The sequence below is a fragment of the Tyto alba genome, unplaced genomic scaffold (genome assembly GCF_018691265.1).
Source record: "Tyto alba isolate M040663 unplaced genomic scaffold, T.alba_DEE_v4.0 Super-Scaffold_20000042, whole genome shotgun sequence".
NCBI classification, from domain to species: Eukaryota; Metazoa; Chordata; class Aves; order Strigiformes; family Tytonidae; genus Tyto; species Tyto alba.
The window spans coordinates 13,696,864-13,717,069 of NW_024881293.1; the positions used below are offsets into that span (position 1 = coordinate 13,696,864).

Sequence of the window (20,206 nt, forward strand, 5' to 3'; positions counted from 1 at the left end):
ACATTTTGGGCATCCCTGTGGTCCAGGATACACAAGATATTTATGGATGCTTTAAGGATGCATTATGTTTCTTTACATATATTTTGTATTTCTATAATAGACAGAAGATCCACGAGGACAGAAAGAGATGCCAGGAAGTCTGTAACACTTGATGGCTCCAAAGTTAATTGTCAAAGTCTGCAGAGTCATCTGAACTAAGGTGAATATTTGCTTTTTACCTTCATTTTTACATGAAAAATTTTCTTCTCATGTTTTCCAAGGCAGTTTAAGCCTGACAGCACATGACAGCATACGTGTGCATATGATGGCATATGAATGCCATCTACTGGCTGCAGGCCCGGGACTTGGAGCAAGTGTACTTCTTCCAAATGCCATCGGTCTGGTCACGGAGGTATTTTCATTGAGCACATGATGATGGGCCGAATTAGCCCATCTCTGCTTGCCAGGCCACATGGTTTTGTCAGGACTCCATTTTCTTTAGGTATCCTGGGGCATGTAAAGGGAACACTGCACCAAGCTGATTTTCCCACTGCAATTCCTTTGGGAATTCTCCTGTGCTGAGTCCAACTCCTGCGGAGTCCTGACAATTTGGAGGAGGCGATAGCAAGGCAAGGGAAAGGTTGTGCAGGATCAGGTCCTTCCTGGTGCTGAGTGTTTTCCCATGTAGCTTTTTTTTCCCTCTTCCAGTCTCTCTTATATCTCCACGTGGTCCTCTCACCTGGAATAGTGTGTTCTTATGTTACTTGATAGTGTGTTTTTTCAATGTCAGTCAAATAATCACATGAGGCGGGAAAAAGGACAGTAGGTCACTTTTGGAAAGACACTGACTGTCATGTGAGCATCTTCCTTTTATTTCCCTGAATTTGATGCTCATTTTTAGGTAGTGAGAGCCTGTGCTGATGGGGACTTCCTGCAATATCACAGGTCACAGCAACCCAGAGGCTCTAGGTTACTTTTCCACCTATATGAACCTGTGATAGAAACTGGCTTGTTCAAAAGTGCTGATGTTATTCTTCTTACAGCAAATCCAACTGTTTCTTGTACACTGGTGGAACTCAAAGACAGAAACCTGTTTTGGTGCCTGCCACGGGAGGGCAGTGAATCCTCCCCAGCCTGCGGGAAATGTCGCTTCGGGCTGCGACGGGAGGTGCAGGGAGCGGGCTGTAGAGGTCACTTTGCACCAGCAGATGCTGGGGCTGAGGCCTGAGAGTGTCCCGGTGCTTTTCTCCAAGGGGAAAACCGAAATGGCAAGTTTGGCCCCAGCCTGTCTGATGTGTCTTTAAAGATGGGCTGAGATGCTTTTTCCAAAAGCCAGTATTGGAAAGGTCTTGCCGCTGGACCAAGGACTTTTACAAAGGGAAGGGATAAGAGGTGCTCGCTGGGGAAACTGGTGATGTGGGACTTTACTGGCAAATTCAAACCCTCCCCAAACTCTGCACGGGACAGGTTGCTAGAGCCAAGAGCTCACCGTGGGGGTGCACACCGCAGGGCTGCAGCTCGTTCATGTGTGTGCACATTTGCAACGTTTGCATGCATGCCTGTGCGGTTTCTAGGTGCCTTGTTGAAATTTAGGGCATTTTAAATGTCTGTCTTTATGGCCAGGACACGAAAATGTTTGCATCTGGCAGAGCATCCCAGAGAGGGAGATCTGGGGGAGGAACGGGGTCTGTGATTTCCATACTCTCTTTCTTCATTTATGCTCCTGTTTCCTGACCCCATCAGAGGTCTTTAGGTGGAGATGATAACAGACCGCCAACACTCCAAAAGCTCAAATGAGAAATATTCATAGGCTGTTTACTTTCCTTTCCACCCCTTTTTGACAAGCTTGGGCATTTCCCAAATTTTCCAAAAGTCACTGCTGTTTTTTTTAAGCCTGTTGCATGGTGGTGACCCAGCTGAGGGTGCCCAGCAAGTGCTGGGTGCTGATGGTGGCCAGTTTCAGTGCAAGGTGACAGCGGGCTCAAGCTTGTGGGGCTATCGAGGTCTAATATGAGGTGACCAGGAAAGGAATGGGCGCCCTAATGAGTGCAATGCTCCAGCACGAGCTAACCCTCTCACTAAACTCCAGAGAAACCACATTGGCACAGGACATTTTGAATACCCAACTCCGGGAGAAGCTTTTCAGAGTTTACACCTTACTGGACACTGGAGGATCCAAGCAGGAGGTGTAAGGTCTGTAGAAATCCAGCGTGTTCAGACTAGCTGCTCACACGACGGCTCCTTTTAAATGCCTGCAGTTTTCTCTTTTATAAACCTGTCTTCTGTTTTTACCCCCTTACAGGTCAGGCAGAGGTCACAGGTTTTCTCTTCGTTTATGAGAGTAATACATGTGCATTTTATTTTAAACACTCAATTGCAAAAATCCCAGGAAACTGATCTTTGAAAATACCACGAAGCTCTGTGCGACTCTCAGACTTGGCAAGACTGGTGATGCTGCAGCTCGCGGTGGTTTAGTGGGGCTGGTGTTATCCCTGGGAATCCCCAGGGAGGAGACTGCAGGGCCCGGGTGCTTCTTTTTGAGTTAGTGATAAAATCACAGGTGATGAGGATGATCAGGGCTGGAAGGCACCTCTGGAGACTGTCTAATCCGGCCCCCAGCTCAAAACAGGAGCAGCCAGAGGGGGTTGCTCAGGGCTGTGTCCAGTCGGGTTTTGATTATCTCCAAGGATAAAGATTCCACAACTGCTCTGTACAACCTGCTCCAGTGTTTGACCACCCTTGCAGTAAAAAAAAAAAAAATAAAAAAATGTCTTCTTTTTAAAAGGAACTTCCTGTATTTCAATGCATGGCCCTTGTCTCTTGTCCATTTACTGGGCACCATTGAGGAGAGTCTGGCTCCAATCACTTTAAGCTAGCCTGGCTGAAATTAAGATGAAACATTTGTTTGTAGGCAAAATAAAAGTTATTTTGGTTCCTTTGAAATTATTTACAACTTGAACCAAAGTTTGAAGTGAAAAAAAAAAAGTATTTTGGGGATGAAAAACTGCAGGCTTTGTTTAAGATATGCTTGAAATTAAATGCTTTAACTTTTTATTACACTGTAACATTCTCCATTTGAAATTTGCCTGCCTTTAATTAAAAAAATGGGGGACTGCAAGTGCCTTCAAACATGCATTTGAAAACAGAAAAATGTTTTATTTTGGGGAGAACACAATGTTTTCATTGTCTCCACTTAAGGAAAAAAAAATGTTTTGCTGTGACAAATAGGAAGGTTTCATTCTGGGTTGACCTGAAGACAAAAAAATTTCCTCTTCCTAATTTTTTAATTTGATCTTTAAAGACTAGACCAGTTATTTGCACAGGTCTAGGCTTCACCTCTAGGAATCCAAGAAGAGGAGCTGAGGAAGGAGGGACAACATTGGGATCTGGTAGGTCTTTGAAATGTGGGATTGGTTCGGATTCATTCCTGCTGAGCGACAGTAGTTGTTGCAGATCTGAATTCTCCTTTGCTTGGGCGTGGGGAGGGCAGATCCATCGTGACACGGGCACGGCCCTGCTCTGCTCTTGACGCTGTTTTGCTCAGCTTGGTCTTGGCAGAGCTGGAAACTGTGGAATAAACATGTGGGAACCCCTACACCCTCTCCTGCAGTGTCTTCCAGTTCTTCTTGGGAGGTTTCTCTTCTCCAGTTGAGGTTTTTATAGGACAGCTGATGCAGTTCCTGGTCCGTGGGTGGCAGTGTTGAAAGTTGTTACCAGCGAAAGCCTGTTTGGGCACAGGTGTGAAATAAGTCAGGGTGATGTGACGCACCTCCCGCTGCCCTGAGGGTCTCTGCCCATCCCTGTAGCATCAGGCCCTTTGCCTCAGGGCTTTTCAGGTGTGAGGGGACCAGGTACTGTTTAGCATTTGGTTCAAAGGGACAGGACCTGTGGTGGACCAGAGCACGTTGGGTGCAGGCTCTGCAGCAGCCGGAGCCTCTGCCTCTCCTCTTCACTGCTGTCTGCAGGACACCGGTGTCACTAGGCGCTCTTGCAAAGCCCAGATCTGCATGAAATCCAGAGGCATGAGTGAGCGCGAATCCCAGGAGCTGCGGAGGCCATAAGGAGAGCATTGTGGAGAAGGAAGAATCCATTTAGGTGGGCACCAACTGCATTGATGAAGTTACGCATCTCCTAAGGGATAAGGGAGGTAAGAGCCCAAATATTTCTGGAAACCAAAGGCATCACAATTCCCAGCTGAGACCACGCTGGCAGCACCTTTCCTCCTCTCCTATGAAACTGATGTCTTGACTGACATTGCTGGGGCCAAGCTGGGGATATGGAGGGAATTGGTACCCTGGGTTTCCCCCACCCTCTGACCACGGCAGCAGCAACGGGCAGGGGGAGAGTGGGGAGGCCGGTTCCTCCCTGCCCCTGGTTCCCTGTCTGAAGGCAGCACCCTGTGGCGGAGCGGGGCCCGGGCTGTGTGGGATGGGGGTAACGCACGTCTGCTCCGAGGAGGCTGCCAGGTTATGGGGCCCCGAGGACTCGGCTGGAAGGAGCCCCTGCGTGGGCAGAGGCGGCTGTCAGGAATGCATGGCCCAAACCCAGCACCGCAGCCGTTTGCTGACAGGCTCCATTGCTTTCTGTGGTTATTGAACCTCTCCAGAGATGCTCAGGGAGGCAAATCCAGCAGAGCCAGGGCTCCTCGGAGAGGTGGAGAGAGTTGCACAAGATATTTGTGGTGTAGCATAAAGAGAGGCCTGAGGGAGAGGCTGGTGTTTTCCTACTCAAATCCTGACATATTTAAGGCACTTACATGGGAAAATGGTGCTTTTCTTTCTCAGGGAGATTGTTTGCATGGCTAAACCACGAAGGCAAGCACGCTGTGGTTGCTCACCGATCTGGTGGGCAGTGCTGCAGAGATCCAGGCTGGGAGGATGGCACCTGGTCCTTGCGCAGGAGCCGAGAGCCTCGTAGCTGGCGCAGCCATCCCCTCTGGAGAGTCACCGACAGTTCCTGCCACATCCAGGTTCCCTGTGTGAAGAAGCACAGCCCAAAGCACACCAGGCTGCTCCCTGCAAGCCTGCATGTGGCAAGGGAAACCATATGGGTCTGGACCTCGGTGCCTGAGCAATCCTACGCCCCTGGGGACGGAGGCGCTCATTAGTCCGGTATAAACACTTGTCACGTTGGACTGGGCTTTGTGAGACAAGTTCATTTGTGATGGGGATGGATCCTGGGAAATGGAGACCTTGACTGACAGGTTGGGTTAAACTCCCTGACAGGCTGAGGGCTTGGGGCTACCTCCCAGTAAGCTCTCCAGGGCAGCAACCCCTGGCCCAGCCGTCCCTTCCCTCCCCAGGTTTTGTACCAGGGTAAAAAAAAACCTCATTGCCTGCAGCGTCGGGTGGCAGCTCCGCACTTGTTGCGGTGGCCCCAGCGATGTGTGGAGGAGAGCCATGGCCACCTCCTGTAGGAACCACTCTCCAACCTCTGGCACCAGGGAAAGATGTTTTGGGGTAGCAAAGAGATGCTAGAGAAAGAAGGCAGCAGGTGGGGATTATTTCATCCCCTACGTCAGGTTTGAAGCCTTAGATCAGGCCCATGGACAAAAGCATCTGGGAGAGATTATGGCCCTGACCTGGGGGCTGGTGTTTATGCCAAACGCAATGGCTCGTGATAAGAGGGCATCGTGTGGCCTGACCTGCTCTGCAGGGCTTGTTTACATCTCATAAACAGGAAAATTTCACCCACACCCTCCTCCCTGATGATCAGCATCAAATCCTCCCTCCCCTGATTGCCTGTTTGACTTCCCTGGGTACAAAAACACACAGAAAGGCGTAAACAGTGCTGTTCAGCAACCTGCTTTTCATTTTTTTATTTTTTTTTTTTTTTTTCCCTGAACTGGGGCTGGCTCTGGCTCAGGGACCAGATTGTTTAGTGTCGAGGTAGCTGTGGTAAAAAGCAACCTGGTCCTTGGCTGTGCCCACACCTGCTTGGCCGGGTGGGACTTTCTTTGTTCAAGTGCAGTATGATGCAGATTTTGGAAATTCCTTGGGTTTTTAGCTTCTCTAGGATGAGTCCAGCTCTTGTGGTCTTTGTTCGTTTCCCAGGGCCTGGCTGGAGAGGAAGGCAGTGTCTGATGGCCTGGGCGGCTGCTCAAAGGTTACGTGGTCTGAAGAACAGAGGATGTGATGCTGCCCGACCTCACCGACGGGCAGGGGAGTCGTCCAGAGCTGGAGGGAGCAATTTCAACAGACAGCACTGGATCTTGCCTTGTGACCTCGTTGTCAAAGGAGCCTGTGGATGCTAAAGTTTTAGATGGGTTTAAGAGGACACTGGACAATTACACGAAGGAGAAATTGCTGAGGGGTTACTAAGTACATCTGGCTCAAGAGTTTCTCTGAGTTGGAAACAGCTGGAGACCGGGAAAGTGCTTGGAGTAGTATCACATACGTTTGTCTTGTTCTTACATGTCTCTGGGTATCCTCTTATGGTCACTGTTAAAGAGAAGCTATGAGGGAAACAGCCGTTGGCCTGGCCTGGTGTGCTGGTCTTGTCCCTTGACTCTTGTGTAAAGGGTCATTTTCTGCTGCTTTGGCATCAGCTCCCTCCCCTGGGAGCTGTTGTTGGACTCTGCTGCTGGCTGAGCTGTGAACCAGTGAGGCTGTTTTTTAGACCTGCTCTATAGATGAACTTGAAGCCCAAGCTGTTTCTATCTCAGCACTAAATGAGAAGAGAAAAAAGGCCTGATCCTGCTCAGGTGCAGAGGGGATAAATGGAGATGGATGGTTGAGACTGACCCTTCCTTCATCCCACTCACTTCCTCTTCTCAACTCAGCCCCTTGTTCTCATTAATTTCTCTCCAAATCTTCCCTTGCACTCAGACGCTGACCTTCCTTCTCCCTATAGCGCCTTTAATCTTCTGCTTCTCTCCTCCCTTTGGTCCCCTTCATCTTCCTTCCAGCCTCTTCCTGCCCCATTCTCATCCTCTGTATGAAACAGCTCCCAGCCTGCCTGCAAGCCTACAAAAAACAGCCTCTATAGTTTGCCAGTTCCTGGAGTTATCGAGGAGGGAAAATTCAAGCAAGCAAGCAAATGGGCCATGAACACCAACATCAGTCAAGAATGCAGCTTTCTGTAGCTGGCGATGGGCTAATATCTACAGTGACAGATCCAGGAAGGTTTTTCTCCTCTGCTTTAAAATAGAAGGTTGGGTGGTTTTTTTTTTTTTTTTTTGTTCTGCATTAAGTTCCACAATCAGAATAGCTTAGCAGCAGAGGGACATCATGGGTCAGTGACAGAGAAAACAGATTTTCTCTCTCATGCCTTTTGGGAAAGACGTAAGATAATTCAAATGGATTGACTGCTGGGATTCAGGCAGAGGTTTTATAATCTGTTTAGAAATATCCCCCACACCAAAGAAGCTGCAAATGATGGATTTTCAGAGTGAGCTCCATGGCATGTTGTCTGCTGATGAAGGCTTTGCACCTGCCCGGCTCTTGGATCCGTCTCCACTTCAAAGCAGGCGAGCTCTCCATCACCAGACGTCTCACAATGAGAAGGGCTGGCAGAAAAGGGCAGAGGTTGTCTGTCTTTTCATCTTGTAGTTCATCAACGCCAGCCACGTCCCCACCTGGGGTTTGTATGGGTTAGCATTAACATAAACTTCGCAGTACTTCGTCTTGGGTGTCTTGCTGGAAAGCTCAGCTGGACATAAAAGCACAGTCTGTTCCACCGTGAAGGAGGTGGCTTCCGTTCAGTTATGGTTTGTGGGTCCTACCTTGGGACCTCGCTCTGCTCTAGCTCTGTATTAAGCCAACTTTAGCTGTGCTTGTCCTGGTATCCAATGATGCAGCCATTGAGGAGCTGCCTTGTAATTTCAGGTTGCATTTTATTGTGGACCAATTCCTTCCCCTTTGTGTTGGAGAAGGAACATGGTGCCACTGTTTGTCCTTAGCTTTGTTGACTTTTGTCCCTTCCTGGAAAGGAACTAATGAGCATGAAAACATTTGGGTAAGGGGTACCAGGGAGTTCACCCTGGCTGGATTCACAGAGGCATGGCCTTTTCCTGACCCTCCCAGGACAGAGGCTTTGGAGAAGTCATTGATGCTGTGTATCATTTGGAGGCTTGAGATTGGGACAACGTGTCTTGATTGCCTATCATCAGAGAGGGATCGGCCAGTGTGGGAGAGGCTGCGGGTGTTTCCCAGATCTGTGCTTGATCACTTCTGAAGGGCTTGGATTTTTGATCTTGATGGGGAGCTGTTCATGATGTGAACTACTTGAAACCACCTGGTGCAAAGTGAATGCTTTCCCTTAAAGAGATGTTTAAACTCCTATTGATTTTAGACAGAGCCCATACAGAAGGTGGTTTGCTCTTGTGTTTTATTATCTAGTAATAAACATTTATTATTGCTGCTATTCACAAGTGAGTGCCTTAACACAGCAAGTCTTCAAGTGGTGACAGGGGCATGATAAATTTTGCTGCCAGTTTATGCCCTGATCAACGGAGGACGTTTCTTGTTTTGGGATTCCCAGGCTGTTGACAGCTGACATCTAGGTACTGGCTGCCCCAGTGAAATACCCTGTGACCTTGACATTGATGTGTGAAGGGTTAATAAGGGCTTTGCTCTGCCTCCTGTTCACATCTGCTGATTAATTCCAGCCAGGTGTCTATGGTTCAGGTCTTAAAACAACAATTGCTGAAGTGTCTGGGAACACTTAGTTAGGCTTCACTCTGCAATTCCAAGTATGGATAAATATTTGCACCTCTGTGGCTGTAAGACACCTTTGAGATATGAAGGCAATTACTGTAGGAGTTCTTTACAAGAGAAAAGACTGATTTCCTGGGGAGCAGTGGTGGTTCAGAGACAGGCAGGACCTGTGGGTTCTTTTTGCAGCTCTTTCTGGGTGGTCTTGAGGAAGGTCAGGGGGCAGATGGTTTTGGGTGCTGGAGGGGTTGTCATCCTACAGCACCTCTCAGGGAATCCAAACATGCTCCCGCTGATTTTTTTTGCTTTACATTTTCAGGGCCATGGTTGCCCCCAGTGATCCATTTTACATGGGAGAATGAGGAGGAGAAATGCAGAATCCAGAAGCATGTGCAAAGCGTCTTTCTTGAAATAACCTGAAGAAAGGCCCAGTATGGCTCAGTGATCCCGGAAAATACGTTTCGTTTTGGTGAGTTCCTATTTCCATCTAGGTGCAGTTTAATATCTGTAGTGTTCTACCTCTTTCCATTAAAGAAACCAATGGTTTTCAGCTATATCTTTGGAGGGATACAGCCCCATGACTCTTAATTTCTGGCTTTCAACATCATGCCATCCTGTGCTGTGTTCAAGGATAACAGAAAAAAATGTTTGCGTTCTTCTGACAAGGGAAATTCGGGTTATCTGTGCCTCCCTGCACACCTAAAGAATCCAAGTTAGTTACCTGCTCTTTTTAAATGTGTTAATGATGGCCCTGCTGTTGCACCTCTGACCATTTTTATGTATTTTTTCTGGATTTGGGTCTAAAAATTCTATGGAGACTTGTGGACCTAAGCCATGTCTCGCTCCGGCCAGTGATACATGTAACCCTCCTGAGCTGGAGGGTGGCAAATTAAAACTTTCACCAGACATCATTGACTCGATTCAGAGATGTATATGGGCTACAGGATCCTTATTATTTGGCCAAATAAACAGCCTCTCAAGAGAGCTCTTCCCTCCAGTGTGTGATGAAGTTGCTTTATACCTTGCTATCTGTACCACTGGGGAGTCTGTGGTGTATTAAAACTATTGTAATAACTTCACAGGCATTTCCACATTCAAGTGATCATAATAATGCTCATAAAGTACACTCCAGCATGAAGTATTTATGAATTATTTGACTTAAGGTGGGAAAAAAACGATATAAAAGAGGGAAAGACCTGGGCTGAATTAATAGCTCTGGAAGAACCATAAATTTAGAGGCATCATATTGCAGAGGGTTATTTTGTGTGTGCAATAAAAGGAACATTTATGGCTTTGGTGCGTAAATTTGTTTTGAATGTTTTTGAAGCAAAGACCTTTGAAATAACTTGGAACTTTTCTCCTTTCATTTTAATATGGCCTTAAAGAAGAACGCCAGACACTTCGATGCTATGCATGAAGGCAAGCAAGGAACAAGGTGGGAGCACAGTTAACTTGGCATCGTGTCCTTGAGCGTGGCCTGAACCAGGTGAGGAGGGTGAGCAGGAGGATGCTGCCACAGCCCCAAAGGAGATACTCAGCCCTGGGCTGCCTTCCTCTGAGCCCACACTGGGGTTTGGTGGCCACATGTCTCCCATTCACTGCTGTGGCAATAAATATATGTGATCTCAAATCCCAAATCCCTTGGTAGTAATCATCTTGTCTAGAGGCGTTTCTGGATGCTGTTCACACGATGCAATAAGGCAGACGGCTGCGAGATTTGTCTTCCCTCATTTCCCAACTGGAGGGTGATGCTTTTACAGGGAGAGGAAGGGGAGGGAGCCAGGGGGTACCCAAAAAGCAGGCGTCCCGGCCGCACAGCGGGGTTAATGCCAGGGCTTTGTCTGCCCTGGATCAGAAAAGAAAACAGATTCTGTCCGCTATCAAACTGGGGACAAAGCATTCACCGCATCCCTAGAAGCTATCCACAAGTGATGGGGAAGCATTTACACCTCTGATCACCTCCTGCTTGAGGAAAGAGGGATGGGAGAGTGGAGCTGGTTTAGGATATGGCTCTCCAGGATGCCACAGGCAGTCCTGGGTGCAGGATGGCAAAGATGATGACCTGCTCCAGTGCATCCTGCCCACTGCTGCACCTTCCCCGAGTCCCTGGAGGCAGGGGGGACTGGAGCTGCCAGGAAAGACATCTGATTCAAGCAGCAGGAATGCAGACACCATTGCTCCCTGTTTTTTTAGGTTTGTTTTTGGTTTTGTTTTTTTTTTTTTTTCTCCTTTGCTACATACCATGATCAGGCAGAGCGACCTGAAGCAAAGCCCCAGCTCGTAAATCCTCATTGCTGCCAGGGCCCGGAGGGTTTTCTTCCCTCTGTCAAATGGAGTAATCAAATCCCCTCAAACACGTTTTTAATTGGGTAACTGAAGGCTGTAATGTTCCCTCTGGGACATCTGCAGTGTGCTTGCACAGGCAGCAGGGAGACGCTGGCTCCCATTCCCTGGTGCGAGTGACGCCAAGCAGCAGCCGGGGCTTCTCCAGCCTGGAAGCACTTAGGGCTCCGGGGGGCTGCTGGAACCATGGCACCCACATGGGAGCAATTTGGGGAGATGCCTGTAAAGCACTGCGGTTCTGGCTGCGCTCCCCCAGGGCTGGAGCCAACGAGGTTGGTGACTGCATGGCAGCTGTGGGGTGGTGGGGATGCTGCCCCCCTTTCCCTGTTATAGCATCACAAGTGGGGAGCGAGTAACGACTGAATAGTTGTGAGATTGTGCTAGAAACCATGGGATTTCCAGTGAGGCCCCCAGAATACATTACCTGGGCATGGAGGCACGTTTGTCTCTGCTTTGAACTTTTGAGTTGCCCAGGCTACAAATTCAAAGGGAAAGGCACACAATGTGATGGCACACCCTTGTCCCATCCCCTCTCCCCCTGCCCAGCTATCCCCTTCCTGCTCTGCTCCCCACAGCAGCTTCTTGGCTGGGGCAGAGCCAGAGTCTCACCAAGACCTTCCCTCAAGGGATGGTTGAAGAGACATGTCATGTGCTGAAAAGGCAGGGGGATGCTCTTGTCTTGGTCTTCAGCAGATGGATATTGCTGGGAGTCCTGCAGCACTTGGGTTCTATCTCAGCCAAGATGGTTATCATTAATTGTACTAACTCTAGACATTCCTGACATCCACAGAATTGTCTAATCTTGTTCTGGAGCTACGTACATTCTTGGCCTCTCTACATCCTCCTTTCCCTGGGAATTTTCCCCTTCAGACAACTGGGTTTTACTAGAAATGCATGTTACTGTCAAAAACCTACAAAGAGGTTCTGCTGGGTGGAAGATGTTGCAATGGGAGCCCGTGGTGGTGGTGCTGGGGCTTTTTGGGTCTTGGTGCCGACACCAGGGGCTGGATGCGAATCTGCCTTCCCCAGGTTGTTGCCCTGGTGTCTCAGCCACTGGCTGAGCCCAGCAATGGTGTGTGCCTGTCTTTGTAGACATTGGACCTACAGGTAGGGGCCAAATGGTGCTGGACTTGCAGGTAGAGGTTACATTGCTGACTTAGGTCATTGGGGAAATGAGGAGAAATGGAGAAACTGGTTAGAGGTGGATGTGGTTTGCACGAAAATGCTGTTCTCCCTTCATGGGCTGGTTTGTTGTGATGTTGGAAGAATGGCATCGAGGCCTGAGGGTGTCCCTGTCCCTGGGTCTCCCTGGATCCCTGCTGAGAGCCAGAGGGTGCTGCAAAGAAGTGCCAACAGTGGCTCTTCTCTGCAAGCCCCTCCAGCAGTCAGTGTCTGTAAGGGAAAAGAAAGAAACCTTAACCTCAGCAAAATTAATAGACTGTGAGAAAAGATCCTTGTTCACTCCCAATTCACGAATAGAATATATCTAAGTGCTGAAAAACCTCTATGCTATGGTCGTTCTGTGTGCAGGACCCACCAGCTCCCATGCAAGCCTCTGAGGTTTTCTCACTGTAACACTGACTCCTGATGGATTTCCCTGCTGGGAGGCAGAAAAATTTTAAATGAAACCCTGGCAGAGCTGATTGCAAAAGGTGCCCCACCACAGTTACTGGGAGGCTGGTACACGGATGTTGGTTTGGGATTGTTCTCCATGGCAAGGCATTTTTCCACAGGCAGTGTGCATTTCTAAAGTGTTTCTGGTGCATCCAGGATGCAAAGGAGAGTAAACCAAAGGGCAGCTGATAATTAGAGGGTCATTTTCTGATTGTCGCTGGCTGGAATCAGGCTTGTAATGGGCCCTTGGCTGTTTTCAGAGAGGCACTGAACCCACTGCTCTCTGCTCAGTCCCTCATCTAGGCAAGCCCCTGCCTGGGTGGAAAGTTCACTTCTCAGACCCGTAAATTTAAACAGCTCAGGAGGCAGCTGGGGTCTAATCCAAAACAGTAGGATGGTGTGAAATATCCTCCTGGAGGGCTTTCCTGCTCTGCTGGATGCAGATCTGAGACGTTTTGCACAGGGCAGGCTGCTGAGAGTGGACGGGGCGCCAGGACCCCACGTCTCAGGGGTTTGGGGGTTGTTTGTAGGGCCTGCTCAGATGGTGCATGGTTCCCTTCTGCCACTGTCATGCGTGACACCGGGTACCAGAGGGACTTGCTCCCCACATCCCTGAGAGCCTCCTTTGTTGCTCACCAGCACCACCGGCCTGGGGAAGGATGTGCTGCCTGGATGAGATTTTGGGAGGGGATGTTATGAGATGATTGGGAAAATGTCATTTGCTCCCTGTGGATGTCACAGTGTCCCCTGCCTCCGGGTCTCTGAGCAAACGAGGCGTTGAGGTCGGCACGGATCCCGTGCTGTGCTGGGACCAGCTTGAGAAAGGGGGGACGTTAATGCAAAACCCATCAGCTACACTGATGGCACGTGAATACCTGTCCCTGTCCCCTACAGGCTTCATTAATGGGTTTTTCCTTTTTTATCCCTGTAGGAAAGAGTTATTCCCCCTGCATTTGTTTCCGAGCAGCATCCTGGTTCAGACCCTCTCCCTGCAGCAACCCCGTGTGGGAGCACTGGAGTTCCCTGGAAATACCGTGATGTATTTCCGTGCTGGAGCTGTGAAGTGGCAGACGTTGCCGTGCATTGATGGCACATGAGGACGTTGCTCCCTGGATGCTGTGAAGAGCCACTGGAGCAGAGAAGTGCCAGTTAAAGAAGCCAAAAACCTACGTCAGCCCCTGGAGTACTCAATGTGCCCCAGCATACGGGGCTGGTTCCTGCTCCCCTTCAGACTCATTGCTGCCAGGGATATCTTGAGGGGCTCCCCTTGCAGTCCCAGACAAGATTTCCAGCTCTGACTGTGGATTTTGAGTGCTTTGAGGGGTGAAGGAGGGTTTGTGTTTCAGGGGAGCAGGACCTGTGTGGGGACGGGGCTCCTGGGCACATCTCTGGGACAGGTGGATATTGACAGAAACTGTCTCTCAGTAGCACCGTTATGTATTCTTTTAATTAATGCATTTATCCATTGGCCTGCCCTCCCAGAGACCTTTTCACTTAAGTTTTTAAAGGATCTTGTGGTAATGCATGGCCAATGGTAGAGACAGATGGGTTTTGGTAGAATTAACCTGTTGTCCAAGCCTTTGGCTGAACTATGACCTATGAACGGAAGGTGTCTATGAGGGTAAGGGCAGGTGATGGAAATGGGAATCAAATTAGGTTATCAACCAGATCATTTTAAATCCCTGTTGGGATCTGGTGCCATGGAACAGATTAAACCTTGCACAAAATATGTGAGGTTGGGATAAATCAAAGCCCAACCCTCCTCAGCTGTGATCCTGCATAGCTCCATTAATGAGAGGAACCAAAATTAACACTGGGCAAGTTAATTTTTCATTGCTGCTGTTAGATAAAGTTTAGCTTGGAGGACTTTTTAACCTTAAAACAGACGTCTTCAGGTCTGGGCTAAATTATGCCTCCACAGGCTGTCATTATATCATAAAAGGAGCAGGTAATATTAACATTTTTGAACAAATGCCCAGATTAAGTTTGCTAAAGAAGAAACCTCTGTGAGTATTCATGGATTCATAGAGGAAACCAGGACTGGAATGCTTTGATTTATGAGAGGGGCCAGGGATGCCCGGGAATGAGCGGGTCCTTGGACAGCTTACACATGAGAGCAGGAGGCTTAAAAGAGCTGCTGAAATGCTTTGTGGTCTGAGGATTTCGCTGCTGTACTGATTCATCTCCGATTATCAAACAGAGCACAAATTCCTTCCTGATGACATGTGAGTGTGTGTGTTACCGGAGAAGCCAGCTGATGAATCCGAGGCGAGAGGGATATGGCAGAGTGTCCTTTGGTTTTTGGGGGAGGACTTAAGTGCCTTTAGTTGCTGATGTGACTCATGGAGGTTTCTGCAGGCTGCAGAGCTCATGATGCTGTTTTATGCTCACTGGAGGCATGACCATTGAAACAGAAGGCATTTTTAAGAGATAAAACAGCATCATTGTCCATGGGCTGGTGATGCATTTGGCAAAACAGCCGTATCCCCCAAACTGGAAGAGAAAAACCCCAAACCAGCCCCAAATGATAGCCCTGAGCAGCACATTGTGAAGACAGAGCTGTTTGTAACTATTGACTCTTTGACATTTTCAAAGTGTGGGGGGGAAATGGAAAAGGAGAGACATTGTGTGCTGTCTTCTGACTCAAGTTACCCAAATTTTTACACCCCACTAAAACTTGATTCCTCAAGGGCTTGAGTCTGCATAGCCCATATGCAGCAGTGGTGGGTGCCAGCAAGAGAAGCATCTTGGCTCCATTTTGGGAATGCAAACGGCAGCAGAGGCTGTGCAGATTCAGCCCCGGGATGGTGTTGGGACCTCACTTGGCTGCCACTGACGTCAGGCAGGAGCGCCCGGGGAGCTGGCGGGAGCAGAGTTAGAAACACCCTTTGCTGGTGTGAATTAGGTTAGAGCGTGGTCCCGGGAGGAAGGGGGAATTCATTAAAACACCACCACATGTGGAGTGAGGTTATAACTGATCTTGAGTGAGTGCAGCTGACAATCTGAAAATACATTTTCCCCTCCAAAGAGTTTTTATTCTTTCAGCTCTGCCTTGCTGCAGCCTTCAAATACCACAGATGTACTTACAGGCGATGGTCTGGCATTGGCATGAGCTTTTCCCAGTAGCGTTACAGAGCAGACTGAGGCACTATCAATTATAGTAAGTTATTTAAAGAAAGATGCTGCTTTTCCGTTGCTCAGGTCTTTGTGCCCGTTCATACTCACTGGGGAGTGGCACTGTCCAGCTTTTGCAGTACTGACTTCTTTGTGGCTTCAAGCTGCTCTGCTGTTGGTCTATTCAGGAATAGTCCAAGCAAAAAGCAGCCCAGCTCCCAGCAGGCAACATAAATTCAACTCCTGGAGCTGCAGGAACCCCCACTGGAGTCGCTCCTCAGATGCAGATGCACAGGTAAGCCCTTGCAGTTTAACATCGCGTTGCTAAATTTAGCACTGTGCACATCCTCAGCCCCTTTGGGTGATGGGGTTTAGCGTAACCCTGTTCTGAGCTCAGGAAAGCCGTGCCCATTACCCTTGCTCAGCTGACATGAAGGAGCCCATCTTGCCCTGACGATGTTCGTGTGTGTCTGAGCACCCACCCAGCATGGAGTTGCTCTTTGCTCCGAGCAGGAGATCCTTCCCACAGCATCTTGGAGAGCTGTGTCCTACACTGGATCCTCTCTCCCACCTCTTCTGCCCTGTCTGCCAGGGAGAGGGGATCCTCCTCCCCAGGACAAAACCCATGCATTAGTGGTGATGCTTGGTTTTCATCTTTTTTAGAGGGTTATAAAATACTTCCACTAAAATCCACTTGGAGCAGGGGGAGCCAAACCGACCCAAATAAACCCATTGCTATGCCCCCTTATCACAGCTGCCTCAGCCTCCCCGGTGCTGGGGAAGGACTTCCCAGCAGGATGGGCTCCCCTCGCTGTGATTTAGGACCCATTTCGCCGGGAAGCTCTCACTGGGCCAAGCAAGAGCACAGATCCTGCGCTCTCATTGTTACTCTGCAAAACAGCTGTTTTTTTCTGCTTAATCTCTTTCCAAACAGATAGGTTTAAATCAGAAAAGTTTGGGTTTATGCCAGCCTGTGCAAGAAACTGTCCTGAATCATATCTCTGGGAAGATGGACTCTTGTGGAGCTTGTAAAATACTGAGCACCTTCTTGGCAGAGTCACAGTGAGTAAGAGTAAAAATATTGGCCTGGCCTCCTGGGGAAGGGAGATGCTCTTGGCCAAGCTCATTCCCAACAGTGCTGCAGCAGCCTCATGGAAAAGGGCTTGCAGCTGAATTGGGAAAAAAAAAAAATCCTCAATATTTAGATTGATGAAGTAAGGGAAAAATGCCTCTGTGAAGAGGACGGCCCCGAAGGGTGTTTCTGTGCACTGGGAAATTACATGCATGTGTTTCCACTGCTGGTAGAGGTGTCCAGTGCCTGGATCCAGCTTGGGCTCTCCTCTTGCAAGGCCAGTGTCCCCCGGCTGCCAGGATAGCTCATGTCTCCAGAAACTGCAGGGAGGCCAGGAAAGATAAACATCCGTGTGGCCAGTGCTGCTTGCGTAAGTGAGGACCTGTTGTGCTGGGACTGCCGGAGGCTGACCTGGGATGAGCCCCCAGCTGCAGGGATGATGGCGAAGCATCATGGGGGACTTTGGAGACCTTCTTGGCTTGGAATTAAATCTTTGCCACTGCCTTGGCCATGTGAACGCAGGGGAAAACCTGACCTTACCTAGCTTGTGGGTGGGTGGTGGTTAGAAACAAGCACTTGGATATTGCCTCATCCCTGGAGAGAGCACCCATTTGAGGCAACTTGGACCCACGTGTGCAGTTACAGTTGAAACTCTAACTAAGGAGCCTGGCAGCAAGATGACAATTCAATCTCTTTTTTTTTTTTTTTTTGTTAACAGGTCAAGAACCTCACGAATTTTTCTCTGGAAAACAAATACACAGCAAAATCAAAGCCATGGGTCACCCCATTGAAACCAGGTCATCGGAAGTCGAACTGCGACGAGGCTGCGTGGCCTGTTGGAGCTGATGGAGGAGGAAAACATCCTAAACATGTCAGTGTTGGTTTGGGTGGCTGCCAGGGCAGGGCTGGGAGGAGGAGGGTTGGCGAGCCGCAGGCATCACGGGTAGGATTTCAGATGTCAGGTTTGGGGAAGCACATACATACACGTGCAGCCAACATATGCCTGCTCACCAGTGTGGGCAGCACACATGTGTGCCTCAAACACAGCTGCCAGCACACACCCGCAAAGCAGTCCCTACAGGCACAAACCACCCTGCTCACCCCTGCCTGGCCCCAGTTGTGTTTTCTTCCCCTTCCCTTTTCATGGCTGCACCTTGTGGATGTGACTGCATCTTTCAACCGGGCTGGGAGCAGCCCCAGTCCTGCTGAACCCCCGCCTCTAGTCTGGCCTTTGCCACTTTGGGGAAAATTTTGAGAAAATGGGACTGGAAGGCCTTTCTGGTGGTGAGAGCTGAGCGTTGGCTGGAGGAGGGGGACCACGGGTTGGTCTTTTCTTACTCCCAGCTCCAGCAGCATCTGGGCATCGCTGGTGCTACACTGCTGTGAGAGGGCAGAGGACTGTGATTTGCTCACCAAAGCTCTGGCACAAGGATCATCCAGCCCCCAGGTATTGGCATTGACCTTCATCAACCCCTCTCCTAAACCACAGTCCTGACCGCCCCCCTCTAGCCCCAAGCCATGGACCCATGGGCGTACGGAAAGTGCTGGGGCACCTGCAGGAATCCTCACAGTCTTCCTTCAACCAGAGCGGGTTTTCAAGCTAGTGGAAAGGAAATTACAGCAGGATCTGGGGGCGAATGCTGGGGTGTGCACAGCCCTCTGCCCTGGCTGGAAGCTTCTGCCACTTGCCCTCAGCCCCGTTGTGATTTCTTTTTATTCTGTACAAAAGCATCTCCCAAACAAGCCTGTAAAGCAGTGGCAGCAGCTTCGGAGAACACCAAAAGCATTTGAACCGTCAGTAGGATGGGTGAGTGGATCAAGAGGAATTCCTCGTGCAAACCTTTGGTGGCATAGGAAGTGAGGCTCAGTGGGCAGCTAGCAGGGCTGTGGAGCATCCCCCGTGGGGCACCTCACCCCATGCCACCTACCCTGGGTGGGTGGTAAACTGTGATGCTGGCAAAGAGCTTGGTGGTCCAGCTCGGGAAGCGTGGGAGGATGCTCACGTCAGCTGTAGAACAGGGAGGCTCCTGCCAAAGTCTCCCCAGGGCTATCATCGGGCTGCCTTTGCCTGGCAGATGTTTGACACCATGCAGAGGGGATGCTGGTGCATCCAGGACATTTCCATAACTCAGACCCAACACAGACACCAAAAAGAAGACAAAAATAATTCCAAATAAAGCTCGCCTCTTAAAAGCAATAAATAACCTTGAGCAGATGCTGGCTCACTTTTAATCCGATCACCTATCAGCAGGCCTAGGCAGTGCTGGGAAGAAAAACACACAGACCCCAACTTGCTGAGAAGTGGGACTTCAACTTCTTCCAGATTTTGGACTCCCACTCTGCCCCCAATCCATCAGAGCTCTCCAGAAATATGGGGGCTGAGAGGCCCAGCAGCCCAGGTGAGCTCCCTGTCCAAGGGCACGCTCTGCAGCCTGAGGGCACTGGTTGTCGCCTGCCTTCTGCATTGCTCAAAGCACTCGGAAGGTGAAGTTGTGCTCTAAAACAGTAGATCTTGAATCCCTCTTCCCCAAGGCTGCCACAGTGGTGCTTTCTTCATTCCTATGGCATGTGTTCTTTGGGAAAAGTCTCCTGCGGTCCAGCATGCTCATTTTACTGCCACTTTCCCTGCCCAAGGATCGCAGGGTTTTGCATCCCGGTTGGGATGTGACTCATGGGATGCTACAGCTTTCGGGGTACCCCAAAGGCAGAGCCAGTTGGACCCCCTGTGCCCAAGGAAGAGAAACCTCTGGGAAGGTGGTTGAGCAGAGTGAGCTTTGCTCCCGTTGCAACTGCTCTTGGCTGCGTGGCCACCCACCCACGTGGACCCCCTGTGAGAGTCTGGGATGGGTTCAAGTGGCAGCTTCCCCAGCAATGAGCAGCCACTCTTGGGTCTCGGGTCTCAGCAGCCCCGGCTGGTGGTAAGAAAGCTGATGGAAGGCAAACCTTGTTCACTCACTGTGACAGCAGCAGAAGTATTTCTGGAGGAGTGCCCTTGCCAGAGTAAATTGTTGGCAACCACGCGCTAACTCTCTTTTCATAAACAAAGTGAAGGAGATAAAAGCAGCAGCCTCGGCTGCCTCCGCCTTCTCCCTCCAGCGCAGAGCCTCGCGCCCTTGCACACCCAGTCCCGCATCTGGAGCTCATTGGGGGCAGCTGCTGGGAGGACGGGGATGGGAACCAGCTGAACCTCCTTCCACGCTGCCGCCAGGTTTGAGCGTGGTCCTCAGGAGGGAACGTGCAAATGGGGCCCTGCTTGGGCTGGGAAGCTTGGTTCAGATCAATGGTTGTCAGTCAAAACATCGAAAAGCAGGCTGGTTCGGTCAACCTGTAAGCAGAAAACTGAGGTGGCTGATGTGTATTGTTAATGGCCAAAATAGCTTCAGATTTCCTCTTGGCCGTTCATCCCGGTCAGCCAACAGTGGCCAAATGC

General features: G+C 49.8%; 1 protein-coding gene across 14 annotated transcripts in view; it reads left to right on the forward strand.

The window, feature by feature from the left end:
* The window catches only part of LOC104369415 (4-galactosyl-N-acetylglucosaminide 3-alpha-L-fucosyltransferase FUT6-like), a 35,563-nt gene that overhangs the window by 1,524 nt on the left and 13,833 nt on the right, over positions 1-20,206 (forward strand). For 7 of the 14 annotated variants that reach the window (XM_042794180.1, XM_042794174.1, XM_042794176.1 and 4 more), the window contains 8 exons: positions 101-4,126; positions 4,764-5,090; positions 6,033-7,131; positions 8,953-9,102; positions 10,019-10,119; positions 13,522-15,999; positions 16,639-16,766; positions 17,495-17,647. The gene's annotated coding sequence lies outside the window, so the exon portion shown is untranslated. The remainder of the gene's footprint in view (positions 1-100; positions 4,127-4,763; positions 5,091-6,032; positions 7,132-8,952; positions 9,103-10,018; positions 10,120-13,521; positions 16,000-16,638; positions 16,767-17,494; positions 17,648-20,206) is intronic. The other 7 variants (XM_042794182.1, XM_042794179.1, XM_042794181.1 and 4 more) reach the window with 7 other exon arrangements.